Source organism: Sceloporus undulatus, chromosome 1 (genome assembly GCF_019175285.1).
Source record: "Sceloporus undulatus isolate JIND9_A2432 ecotype Alabama chromosome 1, SceUnd_v1.1, whole genome shotgun sequence".
Classification (NCBI taxonomy): Eukaryota; Metazoa; Chordata; class Lepidosauria; order Squamata; family Phrynosomatidae; genus Sceloporus; species Sceloporus undulatus.
Window position 1 is genome coordinate 195,702,826 of NC_056522.1, and position 17,308 is coordinate 195,720,133.

Here is a 17,308-nt window from a genome sequence, read left to right on the forward strand (position 1 = left end):
GTAAGAGACAGCACTTTCTAATACTTCTAAATCCTAAAATACAACAAAATTATCTCTTGCACAGAAAAGGTTGTTTACTGCACAGAAATACTGTTTTCTCACACAAAAATTCTGTGTAGCTGTATGATTATCTCTTCTCACACATGCTAATTTTGTACAGAACCTATTCAAAGCAAAGCACAAGATGTCTGCCACTATTGAGAACATGAGAAATCATTTTGATAAAGAATGCATCTGAGAGGCTAAAGTGCTCTGTAACTATCCAGTGGTTGGGTGATACTTTAGGATGCAATTTTCTTAAAAGTAGCACTCTAGTTAGCCACTGCACAGGGATACAGTGCAATATTATACTTGCTGTAGGAGGGTCATTGAATTTATCAACATAAGTATATAGGACCATTGCCTCAGTGAGCCACAAGTTGTGTGCAGGCCTGTTTCATTCTGTTCAGCCGTGCATATCTTTCTTCTTCCTTTCAACTCAGTCAACCCATCCCTAGCCTCTGCAGCCTAGGGCAGAGGTGTCTGCAATCATTATTTCCTCTTGCAAATCAGCCACCCACAAGATCAGATGGAAAGTCTGCACATAACGAAAAGAAATGCCATTTATACAGCTACATATACGCACAATGAGATCCAACTGATGGATGTATACATGTATCTGAGTGAACAGTGTTTAATTCAAGCAAAATCTCAGTGGAGTTGGTTGGGGACTTTTTTTAAAAAAAAATGATATTCCAAAACAAATTGGTAATGATTTCCCTAGGCATTTTCATGGATGGGGGAATCGTTCAGTTGTTCAAATAAAGATTTCAGAATCCATAAGTAATGTCCTGGAAAACAGGTGAACATATGTACAGTATTTCCCAACATGTGAATGATTGGTTACAGAATAACATGCAAGTGAGGACGGCATGCATGCATGCACACAGCTGTAAGAGCTGGACATTATTGATAAATGTCAAGCTAACCAAGGGAGTGAGAAAAAAATTATTGACTCACTATATGCCAGCAGTAATCCCCTTACAGCAGGAAACTTGTGCTGATTTCTGATTCTACTCCTTTGAAGCATCTTAGCCTGTTAAGAGCTGCATAATGACTATGGGAGGTGAAGTGCTCCATCTTTATTGACAGGTCGGCCTTTCCACACTCAGTGCAATACTACAACATATCACTCAAAAGCAAGTCTCATTCAGTCCAATGGTACTTTCTGCCAGATACCTGGGAGTATTATAGAGCTTGGAAAAGTTATTCCTACACCTGCAGAATCCCAGTAGCCATGCTGTCACCCCCAATGGGCATTTCTAACCTCTGAGGATTGCTACATAAAACCCATTTTTAAGGAAGTGGAAGGTATAGGAGGTAAATTGCTAGGAAAGATGCTATATGCCCCCATCTCAAAAGGCAGCAAGGCATTTTTTCAAGAACAGAATAAGTGACCAGGTCAGGTTACCTGGAAGTCAACAAATTTGTTATGTCTCCTATTTTCTTGGTTCTATGCCATCATGTGATTAAAAGTACAGTCATCCCTCCATATCCACAGATTGTTCATCCATGGATTCAACTATCCACAGCTTGATACACACACACACACACACACACACACAGAGAGAGAGAGAGAGAGAGAGAGAGTAAACCTTGACTTTGTCATTTTATATAAGGAGCAACATTGTACTACACAATTGTATATAATGTGACTTGAGATCCATGAATTTGGGTATCCATGGAGGGTCCTGGAAGAAAACCCTAGCACAGTGGTTCCCAAACTGTCCTTTAAGAGATTTTGGACTTCGGCTCCCAGAAGCCTCAGCCATGTTGGCCAGTAGTGTGGGATTCTGGGAGATGAAGTCCAAAATCTCTTAAAGAGCACAATTTGGGGACCACTTCCCTAGCAGATAGCAAGTGCCCACTGCATAGAAGTGTTGAAAATTAATTAAAGATTAGTATAAATATAATTTTGGCATTGTTATCACTGTCACCACAAGAAGCAATGAGACCTTATGCGCCAACAGCTAAGACAGGTTTGCCAACTTTTCTTTAACTATGGCAGGGCAACCGTACAGTCCCTAACCCTAGTATGGCGCAGCGCCATAAAAATGGCAGTGCCCCTGTGTATATGGGTGCTGCCATTGTTACGTGATGGACGCATAGCGTCCACATGTCGCACCGCGCTTGTGACATCATGAGTGCGACATTGGCACACTTGGGCATCATGATGGGAGCACAAAAAGAACCCACTTTTCACAGGTTCTTTTTCCTCTGCAAAGAAGCCGTGCAGTTTGGCAGCTGCAGCTTCCCTGTGGGGGGAAAAGGCGCCGACAGGCCTCCCTTTTTGGGAGATCTGTACCGCGCCTTTATATCATACTTTAAAATGAGACTTGGACTCTGGGAGACCAAGGTTCAAATCACTATTCAAACCTGGAAAACCACTGGGTGATCTTGGGCAAATCACAATCTGTCAGCCTCAGAGGTAGGCAGTAGGAAACCCCTTCACTTCAAATCCTGCTGAGAAACCACCTTAATAGGTTTGCCTTAACATCACCATAAGTCAGAAATGACGTGAAGACTCACAACAACAATACAAGCCGCCCATTATCTGAGCAATGAGAACAGAAGATCCACCCCTGTAGAATGAAGTATCTGTCCCTCCACTTGGACCACAGACCATCAGTTGTACCCCTCCCAAAAACCCCACCCATAATCATTTTCATACACAAACTACAAGTGTAGTTTTTTATGGTCTATTGTAATATGCAAACCGTATTTAATTTCTTTTAAGATGCAACAAAATGCTGGAGTTCGAGTCAGTTTGAAACCCCTCCATGTTCTGCCTCCACCTACACAGGCACAAAAATAGGAGCCGCTCTTACTTGGGAAAACCCACTCATCATACTTTTCACAGTGTTACAGTCTCTCCTAAGGATTGTGAATAAGTCCATTGGGAACACTCTGGCCTAGAATCTGCAACTAAAGCAGAATGCAGTAAACACGTTGCTGACTGAGATGCCTTACTGTCCAGATATTGCCTGCCATCCTGGCTGGGGGATTATGGGAACTTTAATCAAAGGTTTTCCAAGGTCTGCATATTACATCTGTGTTGAAGAATCTGCACTGACTGTCAATCTGCTACTAAACTAATTTTTAGCTGGATTTATTATTATACAAAGCCTTAACCAACTCAGGAACCAGGTTACTTCAAAACAATAGCTCCCCCATACCAGTCCACCAGTATACCATTTTGCTCTTTATGGAAAGCCCTGATATTTATGCTGAAGACTGCAGATGTTCATTTGGCCTAGGTGGCAACATTGAAATTGAGTTTTGCTCTTTATGGAAAGCCCTGATATTTATGCTGAAGACTGCAGATGTTCATTTGGCCTAGGTGGCAACATTGAAATTGAGTTTCTCTGTGATGGAATCCATCCTGTTGAATGATCTCCATTCTGCAGTATGGCAAGATCCAGTGCTAGCAACTTCTAGTTACTTACTGAAAACTGACCTTGTTGGTTTGGCTTTCCCCAGCCATTACAGTGGGCTCTTGATATCTCCTGGAGTTTGGTTCTGGACTCCCTGTGGATATCAAAATCTGTGGATGCTCAAGGAAGGACACTCAGCCATTGTAAACATTATATATTGTATTATATAAAATGGCAAAATCAAGGTTTGCTTTGGAAGGATTTGGGGGGGGGGGTATTTCAAAGCTGTGGATAGTTGAATTTGTGGATGAATTGTCTGTGGATATGGAGGGCCAAGTGTCTCTAAAGTTGCATTATTGAGTTTTTATATGGATTGTTTTACTGTGTGCAGAAATTTGGTCTTAGAAGGTGGCAAACATCAAAGTCTGCATTCACTCACCAGTCTAGTGCCCTCCAACCAAAATTAGGAGTGCCACTTTTCTGGGATGCATCTCCACTGTAGAATGTAAAGAAAATTCACAAATTGTGTCATCCTTTGTGAAGTCGAAAGCTTTCATGGCCAGCATCCATAGTTTTTTGTTGGGTTTTCGGGCTATGCTGCCATGTTCTAGAAGAGTTTATTCCTATTGCATTATCCTTATTGAGAAAGTGTATTTCAACTGGAGAAAAAAGATAAGCTGCTGTTTGATGGGGGGGGGGGGAGGTTGTGCATTATTGGACTACTTTACAAAATTTTCAGATATGTGGAAATCAATTTATCACACCCAAACACCTTTTCATGCAGAAAATAGTGCATTCTTCCAAAAATGATTGTTTGCTGCATACCCACACAAATGGTGCTCTCCTTCCTGCTCAGGAGGCCAGGCGAGCCATTTTTCTCATTCCACTCCCCTTTCCTTCCCCTGCCCCAGGAGATGATGATGATGATAAAGATGATGATTGTTTATGTAGTGCTATCCATGTTCATGGCAATTTACAGTTAGATAATAAAATGTAACTTTTCAATAATATAAAATACTAAAATACAATATTCAAATACAATGGGAAATAAAGCAAAATAGGCAGTACAGATAATCAGATATACTAACGATATAAACATTAATCTGAAATTCCAAAAGTTTTAGACAACAAAAAACTTTTCAATTTGGATTTAAAAACAGCGGGAGAAGCCTTTGGAACAGTCTGCAAATGTACAGAGGGGTGATTCAAGGAATAAGAGAAAAGAATCCCCATCAGCTTTACAGAGCAGCCTCTGCAGTGCTCACTGTGAACTCCCACTGTGCCAGGAGAGGAGATTGGTGGTGGCAGTGTCACCTCTGCACTCTGCCTGCCATGGCATGAGGAAAGGAAGGTGGTAGTGATTGTTCTAGCATTCCCTGCACACACCCCAAATGAGGTGAAAGCAGCAGCTTTCTGGGTGATAAGGCATTTTGGGAGGGGTAACCAAGAAAATCTCTTGTGCTACAGCACAGGCAGTTTTCCCAATCCACCTTTCCATAGTTCCATTTGCCCCAATACCCCTGGGAGGAAGGGGTTGATAAAATAGCCAATGGCCATGTTCTCTCTCCTCCTTTGGTGGCATGCAAGGCCTGCTGGAGTCACCATTGCTGCTGTCACCATGTGTTTTTTCCCCTTCTATTTTATTTACTTATTTCATTTCAATTCTGTGTTTCTCCCAGAAAGAGACCCAGTGTGCCTCACAAATAAAACCATTTAAAAACTTTATAAAGAAAATTAAAATCAACTAGCTAAAAAACAATATAAATTTATAAAAGCCTAGAAAGGTTAATTACATAATTAGAACATACACCCTGTATAAAAGCCTATCTGGCACAATTACTTTAAAAGCCTACTTGAATAAAAATTCTTCCCATAGCAAGGAGGGCGTGGAAGCGCCAATGCCACTGCTGCCCACTTGCAGAGGCTTTTTACTTGGATGGCTGGATGGCTGTGCTGTTGTGCAAACCACAGAGGCAGTCCCTGTGCCATGCGGGGGCAATGTGCAGTGCATTGTTTTGCATCTAAAGTTGTGAAAGAGCTTAAGCCACCATGATTCTATTGATTACAACAGGATGAACAGGAGCCTTGGAGCTTCGCTTTGTATCACAGGTCTCTACTGTAGCTACCACATTGACAAATCACTATGAGCACAGAATAATACATGTGGCAGCTTTTCACCCACTCTTAGCATGCCTGGGAAGAAAGAAGGTGCAGGTGTGCCAACAGATGTGGCTGGGTTGATTTAAAAGAACAATTAATATTATTCAGCACAGCTACAGCTTGTGCTTTTGCAGCCTCTTGTCCCCATTCAAACTCTTCCCTAACGTTTCTGCCAAATCCCACTCAGCAAAATTAATACTCACTGTTGTCACTATTCATTATCATTGTCTGATTTAGATACAAATTACTGCAGTAGCTGTTCAGAAGGGGGGGCTATGAAAGTCCCATTCAGACTGTGGATCAAATATGGCATACATAATTGTTCAAGTCAAGAAGGAGCACTCTGCTATAGTCACCTGGTATGGGACAATTAACTCTTCCCTGGATTTGAGAGTGGGAAGAAAATGCTGAAACAGGGCGATAATGGATGAAATTAGATCCTCCATCAACTTCCAGGGTGAAGTGAGCCTTTTCTAGGAGCTCTAGACCTGTGCTTCTCATGCTATATGATGTAGGGAACCAGCATTTCTCCCCTAATGTGCCAGGAATGGGTACCATATTTATAACCATGAGCTCCAACTGTTTTGTGTTTCCTGGAAACTCCCAGCAGACATGTAGCTAATGGCTCAAGGACCAGCATCAGTTCATGGACCACCACCTTGAGTAGCACTGTTGTGGACTATATGCAAACCCTGTGATCCCTCATCCTCTTGAAAATGTATCAAATAATTCAGGCTAATCTATATGTAGGGATGACTAAGTGTAGTGGAGTTAGACCTGGGAGGCTGAAGCTTTCTGATTAGCATCTGAGACTCCTCTCAGGCTTTAATGGCCTTTCTGAGTTTACCTGCAATTCTCACAAGAGCAGGTTGTTGGGAGGAAGGTGCAGATTTTCCCAAGAACAATATATCATGGAGAGTGATCCCTGTTGTAATGCAAAGGATTTGGGGGAATCACTTGGTCTTAAATGAGCAATTAAGACCCATTGCTTTTACAAGAAACATGCTTCTTATGGAGATGAAAATTGATTGAAATGATTTGTTGATATGCAGTAATGTAGACTCAAGTCGATTGGCTCAGACTCCGGTCAGACTCAAGGCCCTTCAGTGACTCGACTTGGACTCAGCTCCACAATAAATGACGCACTGACTCAACTTGTGACTTATCTATTTTTAGTGACCAACTTGCTAGCCTAACTATATCCAGAAACATTTCGGAACAGAAAAGATTTTTCCTCCTTTGAACTCATTGCTTTGTGCCTACTGATCCATGTGATGGAAGTGGTATTTTACGTTGCCCTACAGAAAATCCCCATGCCCTGTTCCATGGGGATGAATGAGTCTTGCCTGTTGCTCCTAGGAAAAGCTTTAGAAGGTTCCTCTGATGTGCAGCAGGGATGGGCTGTTAAGTAGGCCTCATTTTTCTAAAATGATATCTTGATAAATTGCCTATCATTATTTTTTTAACCTAGTTTTGTGCACATCTTCTTGATTTTATAGTTATTGAAATTCTGCCCTCCCTATACACACACATACCACTATCCCATCTTTTTTTCTCTCTTAAAGTTGGCTTGCAGACTTGAGACTTGCCTTGAAAGTTATCTTGCCAGGACTTCACACTCAACTTGAGACCTGAAGACAGAGACTTGAGACTTGACTTGAGAATTGGAGTAACAGACTTGAATACATCACTGTTGATATGGATCAAAACCACTGCCTGCATGTTTGGGGGGTATGACTATGGGGAGTGTCCTTCAGACACCGTTTTCACTGGAGGTTAAATGAATAACAGATAAGAGAGGTTCAGTTCTCCCCTCTCCTAGCGAAACATATGAACGGGAGTGCTATTTCTGGATGTAATGAATGGTTCTTTATATGGGTGCTTTGAACATCTAAAGTCTTAATAAATAACTGAGATAAATTAAATCCTAAAGATTTAGCATATTTTGATCTCCTCCTCCCTTCTCTGCCATCAGCAAACCTTTAGGATTATTTCCATGGAAGTAAATGGGTGCAGACTGTAATATATGAAGGGTGGTGTGTTGCTTTTTTATTGTTTTTATTATTGCAGGTACATTTGTTAGCAAAACTGGGCTTTCTGCCATAAAGTGTGTTGAACAGTCCTTAGCTACTCTGCTTCCAGGCAACATCAACCCTGATCTTTTAATGGAGGTGGTAACTCCACACACTAGAGCTTTTGCATATTTTTCTTATCGAGTGAGCAAAACTTGTGTGTGTGCACATGTATACACAAACAATTTGGCATTCCATTAGTGAACATCCTTCACTCTGTTAAAAACAAAGACTGTTCAGTTTAAAAGTCTTTAACGTCTTGCTTCTTTTAATCTGTGAAAGCTCCTTGTCTGTAAGAGGATCATACATTACTGGCATTATTCCCACATTTAATGCATTTTGTCCTAGCGTAAGCTTCATGAATATTTCAAGCAGGCCAGTGGTTGCACCCATTTATTAAGCACTACATTGTAATCTATTGGTAAATCGGGCATTCACCATGCTTGCTTTGGGCTTGATTCCTGTGCTTGCTAAGAAAATAATTGACTTGAGATGACAGGGGGTGATTCATTGTCACACCATTCCTCTCCAACAACAACTACAACAAAAAGGAAAGTGAAGCATTATGGTTTTGAGTACTGAGAGTTCAGAGATCATCCTCTTCTCACCCAACCACACACACACACACACATCTCAGAGCTCTTGGAGAGTGTATAAATAGAACATATCAAAGGAAGTGGCTTTTCATCTTGTAAAGTGGCTTAATGTCAGTGCATGACCGTGTCAAAAAGCCATATCCAAAGTCTTAAATTTATGTTACAGGTCAAGAAGACTGGAAACTGCCTGTCTTTTGGACTACTTGTAAGCTATAAAAATGGAAGGAGTTCACAGTAACTAAACACAGTGAATTCTAAAAGTGATTTTCTTTCTAGGAGATTCAAACAAATGTACTACCAGGTTATTGAAGGTGGACTGGGGGGGGGGGAATCTTCCTATTGTAACATATATGAAAGATCTCCCTGTTGTAACATATATGAGGATCCAAAATTAATGTTGTCACACACACACACACCATCTAGCAAGTAAACATTTCTCCCTTATTATTTTTTGGAGTTAAAAATGTCTTCCTTATTATTTTGGGGAATTAAAAATGCTTTCATGATGCATTTCCAGAATTCCCCCAATTTTTTGGACAAAAATAAGAAATCATGTATAAAAATTAACTTTCCAAACTCTGATGGATTCTGATTTAATACAGGTACAGCTTTTATTTTACTTACACAGAAGTCCTAATGGCGGCAGAATCATGGACAGAGCTGGGGAGGTTCTTCTGGGGTTTTCGTGGCAAGATTTGTTCAGGGGAGGTTTTGCCATTGCCTTCAGCTAAGGCTGAGAATTATCAGCCCCCTCGGAGCCAAATTTCCTCTCTTTTTTTTTTTTAATAAGAGGGAAATAATCTAGTGTAAAATCCAGGTATTTCAGTACCTCTGAGTAGTGATGTAGCGATCAAATATAAATAATCTCGCAGATACTTCAACAGGTCACAAACTCTCAGCCAGACAGTCATCTAAAGAATGCTTTTGCTGGATTTTGTTTTCACTCTGGCAGATTTTAGGTGGAAAATAATATGCAAAATGTACACATTTATCAACAAGGTGGCCATACACTAGTATGCATTTTTACATGCAAAAATGTGTTTCATGTCCCTTCTCTATTATTTATAACATTTTCAACAGCATGCAGCACTTGCAAAAATAATACAGTAGTTTCCACAGTGATAACCATAAGTATCTGCATAAATTTTGAGGGTGCAGAGATTGGAAGCAGAGATCTGACATAATTTACCACTCCTGGGATGCTATTCTAGGGAACCATGGGATCACAATGTTATTAGAGTAGTCATCCTGACAAAAAGGAAAATGTCCACTACCAAGATGCCAGGAGAAAAAATGCCAAAGAAACCCACATACAAAAACCCTTAACTTCATATTTCTTCTCTAATTGCAGCCCACATTATATGCAAATTCTATTCCATGCCAATTCAGCAAGTAAAACCCCACATCAAGATGCTCAAACTAAATTTGCATGCATCTAAACTCATTGAAAGAGTATAGACATTTGTACAAATAATGCAGCTGTCAGCAGCAACTACCTCCTAAAATCAATATTGCTCAAACAATCCATATTTATCTTTATTATGGGCAAATATTTCCCAAGAAAGCAAGGAAAACATATAAAGGAAACTGATATCTGATTTTGGCAGCTTCTCAGTTCAAATGGTAATTTCATCAATAAGCCACTCACATATCTGCCCATTTTAGCCAGAACATTTTAGCAGGATGCTGCAGCATTAGCACTCATATACCAAGAGCTAGTCTATGCACATTGCACAGGTATTGGCTGCTTTGACATTCAGCAGTATATGCAAGAATTATATGACGCACTTGCACCAGATCAGGAAAAATCCAGCCATAATAGCAATCCGTAGAGTCCTGCAATTTATATAACTCTAATTGCACATTTATAATCCCTCCAAGCCCCTTATACTGTACTATTCAGAATAGAAATGGATAGTTCTAATGCAGCAAATTCTAATCAACTTCTACCCTCCCCACTTTTACTTTTGCGTACGGGTAATGAAACACCACTCAAATTGTTTGCTAAATTTTGTGTCAGCTGGACTCTGCTTAACCCATACTCATCTCCTTTCACCCTCACTAAGAGGAGGTTGCGATGGAGCCAAATATACTTCATGACCTCTATCGTCTCAAGCATTTATCTCTTTGGATTGGATATAATGGCTCCTAGGATATAAATAGCGTGATATCATTGGAACATTGGGAGCCAGTTTCTTTTAATGAGTTTGAAACAAACCACAAAGGTCATATGGGGGCTCTTCATGGGCCCATCTGAACCAGCTTCAACTTGCAAATCATGGGTTAAAAGTAACATTGTAACACATTTCTCAGCATAACATTATACTTAGGAAATTGCATTGTAATATGTTGTAATATGAAGTCATTATTCTTTGGGTAGAATGAGTAACATTTAAACATCATTCCTTTAAATGTTGGATGGAGGGAAGTTCTTAAGGTTGTTATTTAATTGTGCATTAAAATGTTAGCAGTTTGTTACTGACAAATAAAGTAATGTGCAAGGACTAAATGTTACTTTAAAAAACAACAGTAGTGCTGACTCTAACACGTTAGATTTTAGAACAACATTCAATGTTTTGAAAAACAGGGACATATTATTATTATTAGCATTAGCATTAGCATTTATTTGTATAGTGTTGTAAGCAATTAAAATCCAAATAAAAGCCTGTCTATGGTGTACAGTCTAAGAGCGAAAAGCAGGAAATTATAAAATTAACAACGTATCTTTAGAATAAAACACATTTTCAACCATCAGACTCAGGTTGTAAGTTAGAAAGCTTCCCTAAACAAAGTTGTCTTAGGTGGGTTCTTATCCTGGGGCTTTTAGCCTGAAGTTCAAGATGTTCACAGACTGGGTGCAAACTGATTTTTTTTCTCGTCTTCAATTTCCTTCCTATTATTTTGAATTTTTGTCTCTTATGATGAATTTTAAGGAAAGATGTTGTCCTTTTAAGTGTTAATTTTAGGAAGGTTGTGCTAGACTAGTCTATGTGAAGATAATCAGTTTCCAATATCATAAAATAGTTTTGTGAATATATGTTTGTGTATACTTTCCTGAGGAGAGGTTCATAACTTTCATCAGATTCTCAGAGGGGTCTATAGTCCCAAAACAGTATGAACCACTGTAGTAGAGGAGGAAAACTATGAAACCTGAGCCCTAGGATATGATATCACGAAAATTATTTTTTATAAAAAAAAAATTAAAAAATCTTCGTAAACAGTCTTGAAAGCCAATGCATTTTAAATCAGTTTAGCTTTAAATATATCTAACAGCAAGCTTCTGAATCTTGCTGAATCCTACCGCCCTCTTTTTCCCACCTCCTCTTTCTCTCTCACACTTTCCGAAATGTTCCTTGCAACTAATCATTATGAATAATCTGTTAAATTGAGCAAAGTCAAAAGAAACAATTTGGATGTCCTTATACTAATGCAGGGGTAGGCAACCTTTTTGAGCCGGGGGCCGGGTTGCTGTCCCTCAGACAACTGGGGGGCCGAAGCCAAAAAACAAATAATTAAATAATTTATTTTAAAAATTAAATAAATAAATAAACCGGGACAAATGTAGGGCACAAATGTCAAATGGAGGACACTTTTGTAAAAATGGAGGACACGCAAAACACTGGCTGATTTTTTTAAAAATGTTAATATAAATGCTTGTTTTGGAGGCTTCTATAGACAATTGCCCCCCTTGCCCGCCTCCTCCTGATAGGCCAAAGGCCCCACGCCCTCACGCGAGAGGCCAAAGGCTCTGGTGGCAGTCGGCGGCAGGACCGGGCGGGGGCCAGTCCCAAGGCCTTGCCGGGCCGCATCCGGCCCACGAGCCGCAGGTTGCCTACCCCTGTACTAATGCATGGCATTTGGATAACAAAACAGAGGCATTTGAATGATTTTTTGAAGATGAAAAGACACAGGTATTATAATAGAAACCGCATGTAACAGTTGCTATATCTGAAATTGCATCTATTGATAGGGTTGCCTGGCCAGAAAAGGTTAATGGCAAATGAGTCAGAGGAGATTTGTATGCTAACAAAGAACTTGCTAGTGATAAAATAAAGAAAGATGGGATAGATAAAGCAAGATCTGTATGGGCAAAGGTGACCTTTACCAGAAAGAAAGAGAAAGCCAATCTGGAAATAATGAAGGAAAGCTACTATCTTTCTAACAGAAGATTCAATGGGGAACAACAGTTATGTGGTACCAGGATAGGGAATCATGTTTGTTGACATATTTCCCCACCCTCACAGCTTTCCATGAGTTGGATGATCTCCAGAACATCATTGAGCTTTTTCTACCCAATGGAGACTAGCTGTGATCCTCCTCCCCTTTCTCTACTTGGGGGATTTGTAAGGGAAGCAAAATGGTCTCAGCTAGCACTTGCAAAAGCCAACTGAGGAGCCAGCAGGAATTGACTATGGGACTTGGCCAATGCCCACAGATGCAGGCTGAGAGTTTGGGAGGAAAAAGCATAGTAGGGAATCCCATCCCAGCTTGTCAAGAGGTAATGTGGCTTCAGAGGATGAGAAGCTCCTTTGGTAACAGGTGAGGAACATCCACAGGCTCACAGGTCAAGGGTTCCCCTCCACTGCTATAGTTGCAGGTAGATCTGAAAGGCTAGCATCCAAATCCTTGCAGAATGGGGATATTGGAGATTATCGCATGAAGCTTCCCTCCCAATGCTGTTGCAGTTTTTTTAACAGCTGAAACAGGGATGATTTTTTTCCACATTATCATACAATTGCAAATTGATGACAGGTTGGCAATACATCTTATCACACTACTATTCTGTTTGCTGGTCAGCTATCTGAGATTAAGTAAGTAAGTAGTCTTGCCTTCATTGAGGATGGGCCGTGTGCACTGAAACCGGTTTAAATCCCCTTTCTCCTGCCTTCTTGTGAGTAAGAAGTCTTTCCTTCATTGGGAATGGGGGCTGTGCAGTGAAACCAGTTTAAACCCCCTTCTCTCTCAATTACCCTGGAATGACCTATTGGACATACTTCAATAACAAGTTAGCTACAGGACTGACAGCTATTCATGGGATTTTCCCATTCATTAAAAGCAGCAGCAGAAGCACAGAATGACTACTACAGGATACCTACTGCCTAGCCACAATGTGATGTGAGAAGATCTGTCAATTACTGTTTCAATCCTGCATCTATCCTATTATTTAAGAACAGTGCAATAATCTCCATTGTTATATACCTTTCATGTTTGCCATAATGTACCTTCAAAACATCTAAAGAGAAGCATAATGAGTAAGGATGAAGTATGGAAGAATTCATCAGCCCCCCCCCCCCATCCTATTCAAAAAGAAAAAAACCGGTAGCACCAATTGTTTCTTCACCAAACTTTTATTCATTTCAATGCACAAGAGGAAAAGCTGCACTGGATCAGGTGAGAAAAAGTGGAGGAAGTAAAAATACAGTTAGGTGCCCTGACAGCTCTTTCTGTGGATGTTGTCTATAGGGTCTTTCTCCCAGAAACAGAATGTATCCATACACAAAACAGCACAGACACTGTTGAGAGGCCACTACTTCTACAGTCCTACAGACAACTTCACCTCGTGATATAAGGAACAATATTTATTTGGATTGCTGCAGTTTGATTTTGGGCTTGGGGAGCACATACAAAATGGTCGCCTAGCTCTGACCATTGCATGTGTACACAGTCAGGAATTAGATGAGGGGAAAGAGACATTGTTTCTAGGGGAAAACAGAAAAGCATGTTTTGTTTTGTTTTATTTTTTGTATTTTCTGCAGCAACCATTTCCTCAGTGTCTAAGAAGAACGGAATGCATGCTGAACAACATTACAGTTTCCTTGCTTCTCTAAGGTCCAAAACACTGCATAAATAATCCAGTTTGAGACCGCTTTAATTGCCCTGGTTCAGTTCTAGGGAATCCTGAGACTTGTAGCATATTGTGGCACCACAGCTCTCTGACAGAGAAGGCTAAACGCCTCACAAAACCACAGTTCCCAAAATTCTCTAGCATTGACTCAGGGAGCAGGCTGGTTTTCTTTTCTTTCTTTCATTCATTTCTTCTTCTTCTTCTTCTTCTTCTTCTTCTGAAACCTGTCGATTTCATTCATTCACATGTGTGCATGTTTGTATGCATATGAAAAATAATTCTTCCCATGATACACACACACAATGTATCCCATCAGCCTATGCATTTTTGTTGGAGTCATGCTCTAGTAGTAAAATGACTGGTGCCTTGATGATGGCCTATTTAGTTGCAATAAAAAGCCGATTGGCTTAATGTGCAATCAAGAAAAGAGTTGACATTTATTGCTTCAGTTTTATGAGGCTGTGAACAGAGCAGGCTTTTGAGCCTTACAGTGCCTTCAGGGGCATGGGATCACAAGCAATGTGTCTTATTTATACTTTTTCCAATTTCCTACCAGCATTTTAGCAATAAATGGATTGTGTTGATATTGAGTTTTATGTAAGTATTCCTAAGGAAGCAAGGATTCAACAGAAATCTCTGTGTTTGCTAAATAGATCAGCTAGAGGTGCACATGCCATTTGGAGAAGTAAGCTAGCCCTGCTTTATAGGCATGACCAAGAAATTTCAATTGTTTTGTTTGTTTTGTTTCATTTTTAGAACCTTCCAATATATGTGAAATCCTAGGTAAATTGACTAGAAAAGACTTGACTTTAAAAAAACTCTCAGACAAAATGGAACTGGCAGATTCCTCCATCCAGGCAGAGGGCTTGAGGTGTTTAAGCCCTTCAAACTCTTGCTTTGGATCTCTGAGTATACAGCCATGTTTGTGGTGATGGATTGGGACTGCTATCTATTTTTTGTCCTGGTAAGCTTTCTTGCCCTCAACATCTACTTGGAAAGAAGGCCCAATGTGTTCCTTCAGATGGGTGAAATAAGGGCCCATGTGTGTAACACTATGTTTTCATTCAAAACATATGGCATGTAATTGAGGGAATGCATGTCATACTCAAGCCTAGAATACCACTTTTTTTTTTCAAAATAGAAAACATTTGACATAAAATTGGGTTGATTTTCCTGGTAGATATGTCATTAATGGATTAATCATGTGTCGCCAAGCTTGCTTGTAGAAACTACGAGTAAAGAAAGAATGTGATTCGTGGATTCTTCTTCCTGATTAGTGCAGGGACATAGTAGATGTGGATGCGTTTATAGGTGCATCTATACTTTGCTTATATTATTGCATTCATTTTTGTGTCACTCCTCCTCCAAAGACTGTTAGGAAGCACCCTTTAGAATCCTCAGCCAGTGAGCTCCTCTGAAGTCTCTGACCAAGGTGTCAATCCCATGATTCCATAGGATACAGCCATGACAGTAAAAGTACAATCATGAAAGGGCTGCTTGTCTCACAAAATAAAAAATGGGTTAGATCTAGGATCCATTAATATAAGCTGCACCCATCCTATAGTGCATGGGAAAGAACATCATCTCATCCTTAGGTTCCTCCTGCCCTACACTTCTCCCCATTCAGCAGCATGCCCCAACACGCAGTACAGCACTTTCTGGGGTTAGTCAGGCTGCTGAATTTCTCTCCACCAACCTAATTATACACATTTAAATCCCAACCCAACTGCTCCAAAGCACTGTAGCTGTAGAGAAATAACAGCCCATGCTGATCTTAACAACAACAAATTATTACTCTTGAGCCTTAGCATTCATCCTCTCAGACAGGATAATAATGATGTTGCCACATTTTCCTTCTCCTGTCCTTCACAGTGACATTGCTTGTTTATGATCCCTGCTTTATTCATATTCATGCATGATTTCTCTATTAGCCACTTTAACTTGCTTTACAGAAGTGCCTAGTTATCATCTAACACGTCAGCCATCTTGGTTTCCTGTTCTTTTAAAGTAAGGCTTTAAAATGGAGCAGGTGAGGCCCTGAAGAAGTAGTTTGTCCCACTGGTGATGGTGGCCCTTGGATTACTTTTTTTTATTGTGAGAGGCGTAATCGTTGACTAGTAAAAGATATGAGACCAAAAGCAAAAGAAGAACTAGGCCAGTGAAATCAACCAGTTACTAAGAGGCATGAAATTTCATTTTTCAAATACCTTCCAGGAATTGCTTCAATTCGGTCTCAGTGTAATAAGCACATGTGAATTATCTCGTCTCAAGATCCCTTTTAAATTTATAGTGATAGGCTAGAGCTTTGAAACAATATTCATACCACCAGAGGTATAATGGGGTAAAACTCTTGCAATGGAAGGAAACATTACATATGATGGGATTATCACCATATACAGGGATTGTTAATTGGTCTGTCATCCTAGCTCTGAGTTTTGCTGATTACAGCAGAATCCCAAAAATGTATTTACATTCAGCTTGCAAAGCCCTCTTTTTCTGTATGATAAAACAGAAAAAGAAAAGAAGTGATATGGTGTTGTCGGTGTTGTAATTACTAATTCCTGGCTACTGTGATACCACTTTATTACTCTGTTCAGCAAGATGTTCGTACTTTGAAGCTCTTCTCTGTCTTTGGGAACAGCTTGTTCTGATTTAACTCTAGCAGCTCACGATGTAAACAAAGTAAACAAAGTTTGGCTACCAGTCCTGAAAAACACCAAAATTAAGACTTAATACATGCAAATGAACGCCACCCAGGGTTGTGGAGGTTTCCCCCCACACAATGGACTCACATATCCTCCCACCCTGGAGCTTTGCCATTCAACAACACAACCAACACACAGATTAACATGTAAATCACTTCCTCTCAACCAAGGGTCACACAAGTATATCTACCCCACACACTTCCATGTCAACCACCTTCTGAAGATGCCAGCCACAGAAGCAGGTGAAATGTCAGAAATAAATTCTTCCAGAACACAGCCACGTAGCCCAGAAAACTTAACGAAATTCTTAATAGGCAATCCTGCATGAAAACCTCTAGAAATAGAAAAAGACATGTAGGTCTGTGTATCTTAGCCGCTGCTTGAAAGAAAGCCCTTATTATCTATTTTTACTTGCAATGTTTCACTTAACTTTATCCAAACAGTGTTGGGATGACAATAATATGCAGCTAGATTCCGCAGGTAATGTTGATTCTCTCCTCCAGCTGCACCATTGTCA

General features: G+C 40.1%; 1 protein-coding gene across 1 annotated transcript in view; it reads left to right on the forward strand.

Annotated features, from left to right (window-relative positions):
- Positions 1–17,308, forward strand: part of TMEFF2 (transmembrane protein with EGF like and two follistatin like domains 2) — a 255,058-nt gene that overhangs the window by 160,873 nt on the left and 76,877 nt on the right. The window lies entirely within an intron of this gene.